This window comes from Asterias rubens, chromosome 11, assembly GCF_902459465.1.
Source record: "Asterias rubens chromosome 11, eAstRub1.3, whole genome shotgun sequence".
NCBI lineage: Eukaryota > Metazoa > Echinodermata > Asteroidea > Forcipulatida > Asteriidae > Asterias > Asterias rubens.
Genome location: NC_047072.1, coordinates 13,775,100 through 13,792,238, shown reverse-complemented (window position 1 = coordinate 13,792,238; position 17,139 = coordinate 13,775,100). Strand labels below are relative to the sequence as shown.

The 17,139-nt window shown below is 36.9% G+C and overlaps 2 long non-coding RNA genes across 2 annotated transcripts; one reads left to right on the top strand and one right to left on the bottom strand.

The window, feature by feature from the left end:
• Window positions 1-9: 9 nt before the first annotated feature.
• On the top strand, window positions 10-9,190 carry LOC117296676. Its single transcript, XR_004519786.1, has 7 exons — window positions 10-712; window positions 1,743-1,863; window positions 2,606-2,756; window positions 3,259-3,339; window positions 4,001-4,062; window positions 4,429-4,475; window positions 7,862-9,190. It is a non-coding gene; the product is annotated as an uncharacterized LOC117296676 (long non-coding RNA).
• A 1,962-nt stretch (window positions 9,191-11,152) lies between these two features.
• LOC117296934 lies at window positions 11,153-16,892 on the bottom strand. Its single transcript, XR_004519824.1, has 5 exons — window positions 16,749-16,892; window positions 13,946-14,022; window positions 13,210-13,297; window positions 12,480-12,561; window positions 11,153-11,916 (listed from the first exon to the last, which is right to left on the bottom strand). It is a non-coding gene; the product is annotated as an uncharacterized LOC117296934 (long non-coding RNA).
• Between the last annotated feature and the right edge of the window lie 247 nt (window positions 16,893-17,139).

The following is a 17,139-nucleotide window of genomic DNA, read 5'->3' as shown; positions in this document are numbered from 1 at the left end:
TTGTACAAAAACGATTCGCTTTTAAATTGTAAATAAATTAAATTGTGTAAGTGTTTACTGTGGAAGCATTATAGGGAAACTGAGAGAGAGATAGAAAAGGAATGTCATAATTATGACTTAGCTTTACTATTTAGGGTTGAGTCGGGACTACACATGCACCCAGCCACCAGCTTCTAAAGTAAGTGCTAAAGTGATGAGGTGTCGTCTGTGTTTCGGAAGCAGTAAGGACATTGACAAAGAAAACTACATGTATTATGACTTATACATCTCATGATTTTTACCTCACAATTATAACTTGTAATTGGTGACACAAATCATATTTATGAGATAGGCCTATGTATGTATAATTATTACTTATACAAAGCCGTCATAATTATGAGATGTAGGCTAGGCCCAAGTCATAATATTAATAATTTTCTCCGAAACACACAACTCTCGAGCAGACGACACTTTCTCAGTTTCGCACTTATTTTGGAAGCCGATGGCTGTGCGCATGTGTAGTCCGGCCCTAGAGCTAGCCACTGCACTGCCTTGAACCGGTTCCGAGGTCGGGTTCTACCACCACCACCACGTGAGGCTATTGGGCTGGTGCCTGGGCGGGCCTGGCGGCCATTTACAAATCTTGGTTCTTTGAAGTCGTATAGTTATCTAAATCAAAATACATCCACAAATTCATCGACGCTAAGTTAGAAAACGGAAGTTATTTTAATTGGTGAGTAAAAATACCTTCTTTCTTTGTCAATTTCCTGGTCATTTTGAACAATAGTTCGCCCTGAAGACGGAAGATTGGTTTAGACAAAAATGTCACACTCTCTGCTGTTCCAAAATAAACAAACTAGCCTCTGGGTACAGAAAGTTAAACGATGTATTACTATTTATTGATTGATTGAATTTATTTGGATAAAATTACACTATGCAGCTAAGCTTTAGATGCCTATTTAGTTGCACGGCGTAATCATTGTCGACAGTGCTCTCTAATAGTAATAGGAGTTTGAGGCAAAAATGTTCTCCTTTTTTAAAACAAATTTGTTTCATTTTCTCCGCCCACCGGCATGGCCGGGGTGAGGGAAATGGGTTTCAGCGGGCTAAGCGGTGGTTGGCATGCAGTTAAAGTTTGACTAAAATTGTTTGTTGGCATCTTTTTTGTTTGTTTCTAAAATCGAGACTTTAGACATTTTTTTGCCAGCTCAACTATACAGTTACAGAAATAGACGTTCTTTTAGGCTCATGTTATTTGACATTAAGACATTAACAGGAGTCAAAACTGACGTTGTTTTGAATGGTATGTCATTTGACCAGTCATGCCAGTTCGGGATCATTTACCAGCTGGATCACTTTAACTTTGCAATAAGTTAATCACACGTAAATAAATTACTTCTCAAGCTAATTTCATGCAGAATAAGTTCCAATAAACCAACAAACCACAATTAAGGTGCCAAACGTCATCAAATTTTCTAAAGTTTGCTTGCGATTATTGATCATCACTTTTAAAAGAAATTTCCGGTGAAAAACGCTTTTAAAAACTTCTCCCCTTCAAAATTTGCGACTTACTAATTTATGTTTAAACAAAATTAAGATATCAAAGAGACTTGCGATAAAAAACAATGTGAATTCAAAATTGGTCAAACAACTGTTGTATTTTTTAAAGAGTGAACAATGTCTGTCTCTCTTCCTTTTCAGGTGGCATTCAATTGTTTTCAATAAATTTATGACAATGACTTGTTTTTTATTATATTTTACAGCTGATACATATTGGCTTTTCATGCCACCATGGTCACCGAGATGTTTCCTGATAATTCAGTAGAATCCTTTTCACCTCATCTCATGAGGGGGATTGACATTAACAGACGGGAGAGAGAAAATGTAAGAAATTATAATATTTAAACACCGTTCTTTAATGCCATTATACACTTTCGGCACAGAAAAAAAAAACAGTTCACGAAGTGTGGGCCTTTGAACAATACTGTTTACCGAAAGTGTCCAATGGCTTTAAACAAACATTGTGTGTTTTTAATGAACCTCAACACAACTTTGTGAGCTAGAGTAGATAATATTTTCAGTGTTATTTACATGTACAACAAAAGGGAAATTTTAGTATTTTGTCCAGTATAAGGAAAGTTGCTGCCCTGCAACTGGATCACACCACCATTCAGGACACACATTGTACACTGGACTGCAGGCCACGAGGCCAGTGGTTTCAGTGTTGGGGCCAGTAAACTTATCCGAACAAGCCCAGATGTCTTGTGATTTGAATAATTAAAAATGAATGTTGTCAGGACTCGGGAACTTGTCTCTTATTTTGAATCTAGCCTTCATGGGAACCTGTCTGTTCCATTCATCATGTTGAGCAATAATTTCTTATGGGTTTTTCTCCCAACTCTGCCATCAAATGTTTTCCTTTAGTTAGCCCTTGGTCATTTACCAAGTTTTCTTCTGTTGATTAATAAAAACTTTGCATTTGTTTAAAACAACCACAAGAAATGGTTCTAAACTGATTTCTGTTTACAATACATACATCATTTCTATCTGTATGTTGTGCTGACTATAGTGTTTGGTCTAAAAAGTTAAACATTAATTGTTTGCATAAATCATTTGTTTGTATTAGATGGTTCCTCATTGGTGTCAACCTCCATCTGCCTATACAGCAACAAACATTCATCATTCCAATCTGGTTCCTCACAACAAATTATTGTACAGCTTAGTCAAAGGCAGGCAAACAGCATGACCTCCCAAGACAGAAGTCAGTCAATACAAAGGTAAATTAGTTTTCTGTTGATGAGCAATTATAGCTTTCATGTGACATTTTGTTTCTTTTAGTGCAGAGTATTAGTGACTCCTCCTTGTCCCAAATCACCTTCTCTCTTTTCCCATTGTTCTACAACATTTTAAAAAACAAACCTGGCACACCGCTTTGCATTCTTTTGAAAATTGATGCTGATTTCTTTTCTTTTTTCAGTTTAGTAGAAAACCGGGAAAAAACTTATGCAGAGTTTTGTTTTCAGGAAGCCTTACCTCAACAATAAAGTTTTATGTCTGGTATTTCACTGCCTAAACTGCTAAAAGTGGTATTCTTGAAATAAGAAAAACATTTTTTTTTGAGAAAATATTTATTGTGTCACTCCCTAGAAAAAGCAGTGTATAATTCTCTCTTTGTGGAAAGAAACTCTTCATGAATTGAATCTCTTTGTCTCACAGACAGTGCAATTGTTTAGAGAGGGAACAAGGTAGTCATAATTCTATTTGTATAATCTTTTATAGATAATGCAACTTGGTCTGAATGGCAAAGCATCACATTCTGGGGAGCTGGAATTACAGATGGATACAGTCTACTGATCAAAGGTATAACTTCCGGGGGTAAACGCGCCCGCCCTGCACAGATTAATAGGCGTCCTGTCACTTTTGTTGCGCCCTAGTTTCAATTTGCTTTAGAGGTGGATTATAACGGCTCCTTTAAAAGTCTTATTGTCTGTGATGGTTTAGATGTCTGTGGTGGTAATGTGTTCCAATCTTTAACAACATTTTTGGGTATGAATGAATATAACCCCAGAAGTGATTGAGAGCGCCCTCACGCGTTCAAAAAAATGGCCCATTGACCAGTCTAGACACCCTTATCTCCCATGTCTTAAATCCTGCCAGTATTTATCTCTCTCACAGTGGAATTTTGTTAAACACCTTAAAACAGGGTCGCAGTAATTGCAACCGTCTCTTGTGCTAACCCTCGGATGGAACATTTCTGCAATTCAGCCAATTCCTATGAAACTAGCAACCAGATTTGCCAAATTTGAACAATAAAAAGGACAATATTTATGTTAAACACCTGGGATTGTGATATGAATCAATTTACAGCTTGCAGAAAGAAAGAAAAAGGGAAAGACAAGGTCACTTAGATAAAAATTACCTGGGCATTTAATTGTTGATAATTCAACACATGGACTACAAACTTTCAGCTTTTTGTGTGGGTATTATTTTCATAAGTAACACTATGTTCATTGCGTTTCAGAAATACCTTGTTGGAAATGTTAACCAATCCAAGAATATCAGCCCTGCTTCATATTGCAAGAGGTAAGACTTGAATTAAAACATCATTTAAGGCTTTGAATTTTGTTTTTGATAGCCTAAAGCTCATAAAATAAATATCTTTAAAAGGCTTTTAATTTTGGTTGAGGGTACTGAGCTATGTAAGATTTGCTTGACAAATAATTAGGATTTTTTCTAAGCTTAATCTCTTTGGCTGGGAGATTGGCACAGGTTTATTAATTTTGTGGACAAATTAAAAAGGACACAGCTGACACAGTTTTATTGAACTCAAATATTTTTCATTTTGACAAATCATAACATAATTAACCTTTAAAATTTTATTTTTTAGGTGCAACCCTTGTCTTTTTATTAGTTTTTTTTTAATTAGTCCATCTGGTTTGTTTTCTTCAGAAAGCTGATCGCCTGACTATCGTTGACTCAAATCATCTCAAGAGCTGGTAAGACTAATGTTATCAGGGGTTGGTCATCCATAATTGTCGGTGTTGTTATAGTAGTACATGGAACACAAAAGGACAGGGCCACAATGTATTTACAAACCATTTTGTTCTAGAACATTTATATAAATAAATGTCTGAAAATGTTTTGAAAGGTGTTGACTTGGGTGGTCTGAACAAATCTAGTTCAGACTAGTTCTATACTACCTATACAACTTTGAAAATTTAATAAAATACCAGTTTGTTATATAAAATAGTTGTAGTACAGTGAAAACACTTTTGTCAAACAAAAATTCAAAATGGTAAGCATACCCCCAAAATAGCATTTTGAAAAATAGCAGCAATCTCTATTTTTATCACTATGGACAAGATAAGTCACTTCGTGGTACAAGGGACGGTATTTAGGCATGCGGGACAGAAAATTTCATTTTTCTGCAATAATAAGTGTTATTACATATACTTAAAGGCATTGGACACTATTTGTAATTACTCAAAATAATTATTAGCATAAAACCTTACTTGGTAATGAGTAATGGAGAGCTGTTGATAGTATAAAACATTGTGAGAAATGGCTCCCTCTGAAGGAACAGAATTTTCGAGAAAGAAGTAATTTTCCACGAATTTGATTTCGAGACCTCAGATTTAGAATTTAAAGTCTCGAAATCAATCTAAAAGCACAAAACTCTGTGTGACAAGGGCGTTTTTTCATTCATTGTCATCTCGCAACTTCGACGACCAATTGTGCTCAAACTTGCTCAGGTTTGTTATTTTATGCATGTTGAGATACACCAAGTGGGAAGACTGGTCTTTGACAATTACGAAAGGTGTCCAGTGTCTTTAAGAGAACCTTTATTTATCACTCATTGCAATTTTATTTAATTTGTTTAATATGTTTGTAAAATAAACAACCATACTTTTTCTTATATATGTACCTGGTGTCAAAGTCTACTAGAATAGTTTAGCTGCCTGTGTCCATGGCCAACTTGTCTAGAACTACAGTATCTAATGATATTAAGCCGAGGTACTATAAATACAAACTCTAAGCCTACCCAAACCCCATCCTATGTCCAAGCATCTCACTTATTCCCTTTTGAACTGAGTGAGTAAAATTTACCAATTACTAAGTTCCCCTAACCCTTAGAAAACACTACCTAGTCCACATCCAATGGGCAAGTCATCTCACTCCATAACTTACTATTGAGCTGAATGAGTGAAATTTACCAAGTACAAACTTCCCCTTAGAAGACACTACCCAAAACCCCATCCAATATCCAGTCACTTCATCCCATTACTTACTATTGAACTGAATGACTGAAATTTACCAAGTACAAACTGCCCCTGAAAAGACACTACCCAAACCTCATCCAATGTCCAGTCACTTCATCCCATTACTTACTATTGAGCTGAATGAGTGAAATTTACCAAGTACAAACTTCCCCATAGAAGACACTACCTAGTTCCCATCCAAAGTCTGCAGTCTTTTCACCCTGTTGGTTACCTTGAAATTTACAAACTACAAACTTCCCCCATTGGCCTTACAGTGTCTAGTCTCAATACCTAGTAATTTTACTCCTGTGCCTGCTGTACATTTTAACGGGGGGACCCGATTGCTCAACTGGGTAGACCATGCGTTAGGAAGTGACTAACCCCGGTTCAAATCCTGTGCGTGTACGCCGAACCTGAGGTCCGTGCTCTAGACTCTAGACTCTAGACTCTAGACTCTAGACTCTAGACTCTAGACTCTAGACTCTAGACTCTAGACTCTAGACTCTAGACTCTAGACTCTAGACTCTAGACTCTAGACTCTAGACTCTAGACTCTAGACTCTAGACTCTAGACTCTAGACTCTAGACTCTAGACTCTAGACTCTAGACTCTAGACTCTAGACTCTAGACTAACCTACTTTTGCTACAGTTTGCATTTTAAAAGTAAATTTGTTTTTATTAAAAAGGCCAAAGTTACACACTGTGGGAATTGAACCCATGACCATAGCGCCCGGAGTCACTGAGTCCTTCCACTGGACCACAAACTCCTCTTAAGAAACTTGCATCTGACGTTAATTAAAACCCTTAGAATGGACACGGGCAATGAAAAAGAAAAGGAACAGAGTGGGAATTGAACCCAGGATCATAGCATCTGGAGTCACTGAGTCCTTCCACTGGACCACAAACTCCTCTTAAGAAACTTGCATCTGACGTTAATTAAAACCCTTAAAATGGACACAGGCAATGAAAAAGAAAAGGAACACTGGGGGAATTAAACCCAGGACCACAGCATCTGGAGTCAGTGAGTCCTTCCACTGGACCACAAACTCCTCTTAAGGAACTTGCATCTGACGTTAATTAAAACCCTTAGAATGGACACGGGCAATGAAAAAGAAAAGGAACAGAGTGAGAAATGAACCCAGGACCATAGCATCTGGTGTCACTGAGTCCTTCCACTGGACCACAAACTCCTCTTAAGAAACTTGCATCTGACGTTAATTAAAACCCTTAAAATGGACACAGGCAATGAAAAAGAAAAGGAACAGAGTGGGAATTGAACCCTGGACCATAGCATCTGGAGTCACTGAGTCCTTCCACTGGACCACAAACTCCTCTTAAGGAACCTCTTCTGACATTAATTAAAACCCTTAGAATGGACACAGGCACTGAAAAGAAAAAGAAAACACAAGGGGTATTGAACCAAAGACCATAGCATCTGGAGTCAATGAGTCCTTCCACTGGACCACCAACTCTTCTTAAGAAACTTGCATCTTCATTTATTAAAACCCTTCGAATGGACACAGGCAATGAAAAAGAAAAAGTTTGTACTCGCCTCGAGTACCTTGTTTGGTAGATACGTGCACTATATGAGACTTTGATGTTATTATTATTAACGGAAAAGCAGAGAGCCACAGTCGCAATTTATTTTAATACTCTGCACCTCCAACTCTTCTTTATTAGCTGATATCGTCTGCCTGTGTGAACCCCAGGTGTAAGAAAATTAACCATTAGGCAATACAGCATGAATAACACATGATGTGAGTTGAACCCACAACCCAGGATAATATCCACAATCATTAGAATGTTCAAAGGAAATCTTAAAACTGTACACAGTAGGAATTGAACCCTTGGGACCAAAGTGGGTCTTTCAATTAGAATCTGCTTCAGTTATTACTTAAAGTGCTTTCAGATTCTGTTATTCTGGTTTGTGGGATAGTTGTAGCACTACTTGTTTGTGTGTTCAGGTCATAGATTGACACATTTACAGCAGGCTGTAAGCATGTACTCCAATGGTAAGCAGGACCATGACATTGGGTTTTGCTGTGAGTGACATGTGTTACATTATTATTCAGAATCACAATAACCTGGTATACATTTTTCTTGTATTTTTGTCTGCTGTTACAGAAACCCACTCATGAAACCATGTTGAGCATTGATTAACTGGACATCAATCTGATAATCCATCCTAGAGAACTCGGCCTTGTCAACACAGTGGTAAGCACCACATTTGCAGCTTCTGAGGAATACTTGTCTTGGAGTAATTGAAGCTAATTGAATTTAGGTGACACTAAACCTGTTTGTACTGTTGGATTCAGAATTTTTGAACCATTCTGTTATATTTTTTGCCAAAGTTGGGCCTTTTTGAGCCAAGAATTTGAGCAAAAAAACTGCAAGGGGATAAACTTGTTCTTTTGAGTGATTTCGGACCATTCTGCTTTTGGGCCACATTTTAAAAATGGGCCTTTTTGAGCCAAGATTTTGAGCGAAAAAAACTGCAAGGGCCAAAACTTGTTCTTTCGAGTGATTTCGGACCATTCTATTTTTGGCAAAAATTTAAAAAATGGGCCTTTTTGAGCCAAGATTTTGAGTGAAAAAAACTGCAAGGGGTTAAACTTGTTCTTTTGTGTGATTTCTGACCATTCTATTTTTGGGCCACCTTTTAAAAATGGGCCTTTTTGAGCCAACATTTTTAGTGAAAAAAACTGCAAGGGGTTAAACTTGTTCTTCCGTTTGAGTAATTTCGGACCATTCTATTTTTGGCCCAAATTTTTAAAATGGGCCTTTTTGTGCCAAGATTTTGAGCAAAAAAAACTGCAAGGGGTTTAACTTGTTCTTTCGAGTGATTTAGGACCATTCTATTTTTGGCCCAAATTTTAAAAACGGGCCTTTTTGAGCCAAGATTTTGTGAGAAAAAAACTGCAAGGGGTTAAACTTGTTCTTTTGAGTGATTTCAGACCATTCTTTTTTTGGCCCAAATTTTAAAAATGGGCCTTTTTGAGCCAAGATTTGAGTGAAAAAAGATGCAAGGGGTTTAACTTGTTCTTTCGAGTGGTTTCGGACCATTCTATTTTTGGCCCATATTTTAAAAATGGGCCTTTTTGTGCCAAGATTTTGCGCGAAAAAAACTGCAAGGGGTTAAACTTGTTCTTTCGAGTGACTTCGGACCATTCTATTTTTGGCCCAAATTTTAAAAATGGGCCTTTTTGAGCCAAGATTTTGAGTGAAAAAAAATGCAAGGGGTTTAACTTGTTCTTTCGAGTGGTTTCGGACCATTCTATTTTGGGGTCAAATTTGAAAAAAGGGGCCTTTTTGAGCCAACATTTGTAGTGAAAAAAACTGCAACTTGTTCTTCCGTTTGAGTGATTTCGGACCATTCTATTTTTGGCCCAAATTCTTAAAATGGGCCTTTTTGTGCCAAGAGTTTGAGCGAAAAAAAATGCAAGGGGTTAAACTTGTTCTTTTGAGTGATTTCGGACCAATCTATTTTTGGCCCAAATTTTAAAAATTTGCCTTTTTGAGCCAAGATTTTGAGCGAAAAAAAATGCAAGGGGTTAAACTTGTTCTTTCGAGTGATTTCGGACCATTCTATTTTTGGCCCAAATTTTAAAAATGGGCCTTTTTGAGCCAAGATTTTGAGTGAAAAAAACTGCAAGGGGTTAAACTTGTTCTTCGAGTGATTTCGGACCATTCTATTTTTGGCCCAAATTTTAAAAATGGGCCTTTTTGAGCCAAGATTTTGAGAGAAAAAAACTGCAAGGGGTTAAACTTGTTCTTTTGAGTGATTTCGGACCACTCTAGTTTGGGGTCAAATTTTAAAAATGGGCCTTTTTGAGCCAACATTTTTAGTGAAAAAAACTGCAAGGGGTTAAACTTGTTCTTCCGTTTGAGTGATTTCGGACCATTCTATTTTGGGGCCAAATTTTAAAAATAGGCCTTTTTGAGCCACGATTTTTAGTGAAAAAAACTGCAAGGGGTTAAACTTGTTCTTCCTTTTGAGTGATTTCGGACCATTCTATTTTTGGCCCAAATTCTTAAAATGGGCCTTTTTGTGCCAAGAGTTTGAGCGAAAAAAAATGCAAGGGGTTAAACTTGTTCTTTTGAGTGATTTCGGACCAATCTATTTTTGGCCCAAATTTTAAAAATTTGCCTTTTTGAGCCAAGATTTTGAGCGAAAAAAACTGCAAGGGGTTAAACTTGTTCTTTCGAGTGATTTCGGACCATTCTATTTTTGGCCCAAATTTTAAAAATGGGCCTTTTTGAGCCAAGATTTTGAGTGAAAAAAACTGCAAGGGGTTAAACTTGTTCTTTCGAGTGATTTCGGACCATTCTATTTTTGGCCCAAATTTTAAAAATGGGCCTTTTTGAGCCAAGATTTTGAGTGAAAAAAACTGCAAGGGGTTAAACTTGTTCTTTCGAGTGATTTCGGACCATTCTATTTTTGGCCCAAATTTTAAAAATGGGCCTTTTTGAGCCAAGATTTTGAGTGAAAAAAACTGCAAGGGGTTAAACTTGTTCTTTCGAGTGATTTCGGACCATTCTATTTTTGGCCCAAATTTTAAAAATGGGCCTTTTTGAGCCAAGATTTTGAGAGAAAAAAACTGCAAGGGGTTAAACTTGTTCTTTTGAGTGATTTCGGACCACTCTAGTTTGGGGTCAAATTTTAAAAATGGGCCTTTTTGAGCCAACATTTTTAGTGAAAAAAACTGCAAGGGGTTAAACTTGTTCTTCCGTTTGAGTGATTTCGGACCATTCTATTTTGGGGCAAAATTTTAAAAATAGGCCTTTTTGAGCCAAGATTTTTAGTGAAAAAAACTGCAAGGGGTTAAACTTGTTCTTCCTTTTGAGTGATTTCGGACCATTCTATTTTTGGTCCAAATTTTAAAAATGGGCCTTTTTGAGCAAACATTTTGGCATTACCTATTTCATAAATTAAGGATTTTTTTTATTAACTAGTAATTTTGTACTATTACTTCAAATACAAACTCGGACACAAATAAACAAAGTTCTGTTTAATTTAATCTGTATTACTTGTGATTTATTCTGCATCCACTCTTTTCAACATTAACTGTAAATCTGATCATTAAATAAACAAGAAACATAGGAACAAAATAATGTTTAGTGTTGTCCTGATTGTGTGTATAAATTTTCTAATTTTATTCTGGTAAGGTTAGTCTTAGCACCAGCCCCATCACATACTCAGAGATCGTCAAGGTCATTGCACCTCCATTTCGGAAGAGTTTAGTCAGCCACCCCAATTACTATGGCCCAATTTCATAGAGCTGCTAAGCACTTAAATTTGCTTAGCATAAAATTTCCTCCTTGATAAAAACAGGATTACCAACCAATTTTCTTTTTGTTGCTTATTGCTTATTTACTGGTATTCAGCTGTTGTTTGCTTATTCTGAAAATGTGGAACTTTGGTTGGTAATCCTGTTTTTATCAAGGAAGAAATTGTTTGCTTAGCAGCTCTATGAAATTGGGCCCAGGGCAGTCCTCTACTCCTCACTTTACAGGGACTATTTCCGTTTGCCATTTGTGGTAATATGCCAGAACCATCTCACTTAGGAGAGCCTGATGCACCTTTAAAAGGACACGTTGCCTTGGAGCGTGCAGGTTGGTCTAGAAAAAGGATAATATAATGATTCACACAAATATGCCTCGAAATTGAATGGTTTTCCTTATACATCGTGAATTTAACACGGCACGCCATTTTGTGGAGTCAAGGTTTTGAATTTTGACTCTATAAAATGGCCACCCTTGTCAGTTTGCAAGTTAAAAGGAAAACCACGCAATTTCGAGGTATATTTGAGTGGATCATAACTTTTAAAAACTCTTTCTAATCATAACGATTTCATAACAATACAAACTTTTTTAAACGCTTTAACTCGACCAAACCAAGACAACATGTTCCTTTAAGATCAACAACCTGTTGTGACCCTAGCAGGAAGTACAAGTTCCACATGGCTTGGTCTCATGTGTCCAAGCCCCTTCAAAGTTAGGAATTGCCTTTTTCTTTATCGCTCGTTACCCATTGATATTTTGATTGATTTCCCATCGGTATTTCACTTTGTCTTAACTATTATTAAACACTCATCTTCTGCATAAAAGACTACTTTTGGGATGGGCGTTGGAACTCTTATTCTAGGTAGATGGGTGATCTCACTGGAATCCGTACCACACTGCAGGAAAACACACAAAAATACACATGAATACATGTTCTTGAGGACAAGGACTTATCTGAATGACACATATCAGTTATATTGAGTGCCTCCAAAATTTGGATCGAAAATTGCAAAAAATACAAGGGGTAGGGCTGGCTTAGGTTCTGCAATTTAATCAAACTTTTTGTTAATTTAAAACAAAAATCACAATGGATAGGCCCGAGTTCAGCATTTTAATCAAATTTTGGTCGAAAAGTTTGGGTTAGATTGAACAAAAACCACAAGGAGTAACTCCAATATTTAAACCAAATGGGTAGAATTGTAAACCATAAATGAGTCCAAAAATGTCAATTTCTCCGAGTGGTTCACAGAGAGTTTTGTCACCACTAAAATGTTCTTTCTTTTTATCTTGATTCAAAGCCTATCAGTATTTGAAGTTTTATTTTAGCCAATTGTACCAGTTGTTAAACAATACTTGATTTTAAGCATAAAGACCATAAGAATCACAAAATGTGAAGTTAAGAACAAACTCTGCTCCTTGTCTTAACATTAACAAACACTTGGGCCTTTCTTGAACATACCTTTTAAACGATGGCTTTTGAGATGGGCATTGGAACTCATCCTTGGAAGATGGGTGATTTCACCGAAAGCCAACAAACCATACTGCAGGAAAACACAAAACTATACACATGAATACATGTACTCCATGACAACAGTAAGTGTCAAATTTGGGTCAATTTAAACAAAAAATTACCACTGGTAGGACTTAATCCAGCATTTTATCCAGCATTTTATTTTGTCAAAACTCACAAAGGGTAGGCTTGTCGAAACAAGTGGGTACTTGAGATGAGCAGGATGCTACACACACCACACATCACATCTTACAAAAGGCAAGTCCAGCATTTTAATCAAATTTGGGTAAAACAAAAAATTAAAAATCACGAAGGGGTTCAGTAAGTCCAGCATTTGAATTAAACTTGGGTCAATGTTGAGTTATACAATTACAAAAATTACATTAAGTCCAGAATTTTAATCACTTTGGGACAAAATTGAAAAACCACAATGGGTAAATCCAATGTTTTAATCAAATTGGTCGAAATATTAACAAAAATTTCGTCATCAATTCAAATATTCTACCTTATCTTGATTCAAAGTCTATCAGAATTTGACGTTTTATTTTAGCCAATTGTACCAGTTGTTAAACCATACTTGATTCTAAGCATATCATAAGAATCACAAGTTGTGACGTTAAGAATAAACGCTGGTCCTTGTCTTAACATTAACAAACACTTGGGCCTTTCTTGAACATACCTTTTAAATGATGACTTTTGAGATGGGCATTGGAACTCATCCTGGGAACTGTGCGAAGATGGGTGATTTCACCGGAAGCCAAACCATACTGCAGGAAAACACAAAACTATACACATGAATACATGTACTCCATGACAACAACAGTAAGTGTCAAATTTGGGTCAATTTAAACAAAAATTTACCACTGGTAGGCCTTAATGCAGCATTTTGTTTAAAACATCACAAAACTAGAGGAGAGTCCAGCATTTTAATCAAATTTTGGTCAAAACTCACAAAGGGTAGGCTTGTCGAAACAAGTGGGTACTTGAGATGAGCAGGATGCTACACACACCACACATCACATCTTACAAAGGGCAAGCAAGTCCAGCATTTTAATCAAATTTGGGTAAAACATTTTAATTAAACTTAAGTCTATGTTTAGTTATACAATTATTAACAAAATCACAAGTCCAGCATTTTTTTAAATCACTTTTTAAAAAAAAAAAAAAAAAAAAAAAAAAATGGTCAAGTCCAATATTTTGATCAAATTTGTCAATTTTTTTTTCATCAATTCAAATGTTCTACCTTATCTTGATTCAAAGCATATCAGTATTTAGCGTTTTATTTTAGCCAATTGTACCAATTGTTAAACCTTATTTGATTCTTAGCATAAAGACCACCAGAATCACAAAAATTGTGACACTACAGAATAATCGCTGCACCTGTCTTAACTATTAAACATTTATCTTGTACATACCTTTTAAAAGATTACTTTTTAGATGGGAGCTGGAACTCTTATTCTGAGTATGGGTTATCACTGGAAGCTGTACCATACTGCAGGAAAACATAATAAATAGACAACATTAATTATCTGAAATGAATGAAACAGTTTCATTGGGTGCCTCCAAAATTTGAATAAAAATTGCAAAAGTAAACAAGTTTGGGTCAAAATCTGAAAACAATACAAGGGATATAAGTCTAGCGTCTTTATCAGACTTGGGTCATTGTTTGGGTCCAAAAGTGAGTCGGTTGTAAAATCTTTGAAAAATAATGAAGTTTCTTATATGACTGATTGATTACAGAGGTAAACTTACAATTTCTGGTTAAAGATGAGAGATTAGTGAAATGTAGACACTTGTCAAACTTAGAAAAATAAAAAAGTATACAAAATTCCCGATCTATCGACCTTATTTAAGAAATTGCTATAGACCAGAGCGAGCACCTTCCCCCCCCCCAGGTGTTCCCCTCGAAAAGGGAAATACATTTTTTTTTACAAACCAAATGTGTCCTGAATAGATCTCAATCTGCGACAAAATCATAACCTGCAGCGTAATCATCCAATTAAAGCATTCATGACCCCCCCCCCACACAGACTCATTTCCCTAGGCCCCCCCCCCACCTTTTGGAGCAATGCCTCCCCCCCCCCCCAGTTGACCCAGGTGCGAGTTGACTAGGGTAAATTGGGTACGAGACCCGAGCATGATCAGTTAAGTACGAATTGAATTAATTAGGTACGCGTTGACCTGTTGTTTCCGTCAATCGTAGACTTGACTCAAGTCCCAATCCCGTGCCACCGCCAGAAAACTACTGTTTTGTGATGCTCTGCATTCCCAAACTTGTTCCGCACGCGGGACAGGGACTTGACGATGTCGCAGTCGCCTGATATGTAAATGTATTCATATATGAATATGTAGCAGATGTGTGTTACATGTTGACCAATCAAACGCACTCAAAAAGAAGACTATTTCATTTGTTATTTTTGTGGGTTAAGTACTTAGTTGACGATTGATACGTTGTAACATACGTTAGGGTCGGTTTGGTTAATTTGAATTTTGGGAAGTGCAAATCAACGACTTACATGTATAAATACCAACACCCCCCTGCCTGCTGATGAGTTTGCCCGCCCCACGTCTAGACGCGTGCCCTACAATGTCTTGCACCGTAACTGTGATGTCCCAGAGGGATAACTTTCCGTATGGCGCCACCACTTTTTCACTCATTTTTACAAAAAGGGATATATCAATCAGGTAAATTAGATACTATGCTATTTTATTTCGAATGAAAAAGTGGTGGCGCCATACGGAAACTTTTCCTAACAGAGTATAATGAATATTTTACCGGCTGGGCAGCGGTTCCACGCTCCCATTGGTTTTCCAATAACAACGTGCAGAGTAAGAAACGACCTCGTTAAGTCCCATTCTCGTGACCACAATTTGTTGGCGAGCACACACTGTACTGTATGCTACGGTTTGTTTGATAGGAGAAGTTGCCATATGCTTAGGGACCTCTCACACGAGAATGGAATACGTCAGTGTTACAAAAGGGCTGCAAGAAAAATTACCGTTCACTTGGTGCTGTGCACTATACTATGGTTTCTACTCAATGGCATAAATAAATAATGCGTACATGTATGTTACGGTTGGTTAGGTCATAGAGCAAAGAACTTTGGTCCTACTCTTTGGTTAGGTCGACACATTGCATTAGTTACACTTGCACTTTTGTGTAACAGCATATGATGTAGGGAGGTCGATGGAAAGGCCTCAATCGTGATTTGTATCTGTTTGTACACGAAAAGTGCTTGTGAAAACTCACCCAAAGCAAAAGACATCATTTAACTTAAATTTTAAGTGCGAATTTTGATGTACAAAATCATCTGTGGTTAGCTGAAGACATTTAGTTTCACAATTAAGCAGTTTTTTCTCGATTGATTGGAATTTTAAATGAAAAACACAGAGTTGAAAATAAGAAAATTAGCGCGTAACAGAGAGCCCATTTTTGGTCGCGGGAAAACTCAATCGATTTTGTGTCGAAAATGTTTTTTTTTAAAGTGAGCCCTCTTGTGGCCTCGATAGCCTAAGGTCACGTGGGATATGTTGATATTTGAGTAGAGGAAGGTCCGAGCAATTGATAGGTGCCAAATTTGATAGAAATTGATTGATATTTTTTACTGTTATACTGTTTTGATATCGTTCATTTTATTTTGTTACAAAAAGTTGAGGTTTTACACATAAATTTACGTCAAAAATCCTCAATTTCTCAAATAAGGAAACTACAAAACCTATACAAAACTCATATTTTCTGAAAGCTTATACCTTCGTGATCATGTGCATATCTTTGTTTTTTTTGCTAGGTAGCTGCTCATAGTTGCGCATTTAAGATTTAGAGGGGGTCCCAACAGATTTTTTTTTTGCAGCCTACGGACTTACGTGTATTGAAGCTGTCCACATGGGGACATTTGTTTGACAATTGACATGATTTTGAGAATGGTCTGACAGACAAAAACCAAGTACAAAAATACATTAAAATATAATATTTCCGCAACCTTTACAGATAAACGATTGATTTTACTACCATAGATTTCGTTTGAGATAAGCTTTCTAATAGTACCAAACTTGGTTTTTTTTCGTTAACAAATTGGAGAACGTCGCCATCCCTATATGACAATGATGGGCAGACGTTTGGAAAAGGTGACAATTTCAAAACACTCTTTTGGTAGATAACTCATTTTCCAGACTGAACTAATTTGTAGTTCTACACAAAATGGATGCATGAAAACTTACCTTTCATTGTTGTTTCGTCAGTTTTTAGGTACATTTATTATTTTGCATGATGCTTTTCGATATTTCTGACGAAGATTTGGACACGACTCGTGGTTGTACAGAAGATTCAGAAAGGCCGCGTACGCACATATCCTGCTACCAGATGCCCCGACTCTCATGGTTATAACGCATGGAAAATTAGGGGAAAGGCTATCGGTACCAGACTAAGACCGGCAAGCCTCAAGCTACATTTTGTTGTCAATCACATTGGCGTATTGTCAAAAGGGGCAGGACGTCAGAAAAATGAGAACACGTGATTGGCAAGGGTGCACAAAGTTTTGCATGTCGTAAACACACAGTAACGCCATTGGATTACCAGGGGTAGAAAATCACTTGTACGCGCCGTTGAATT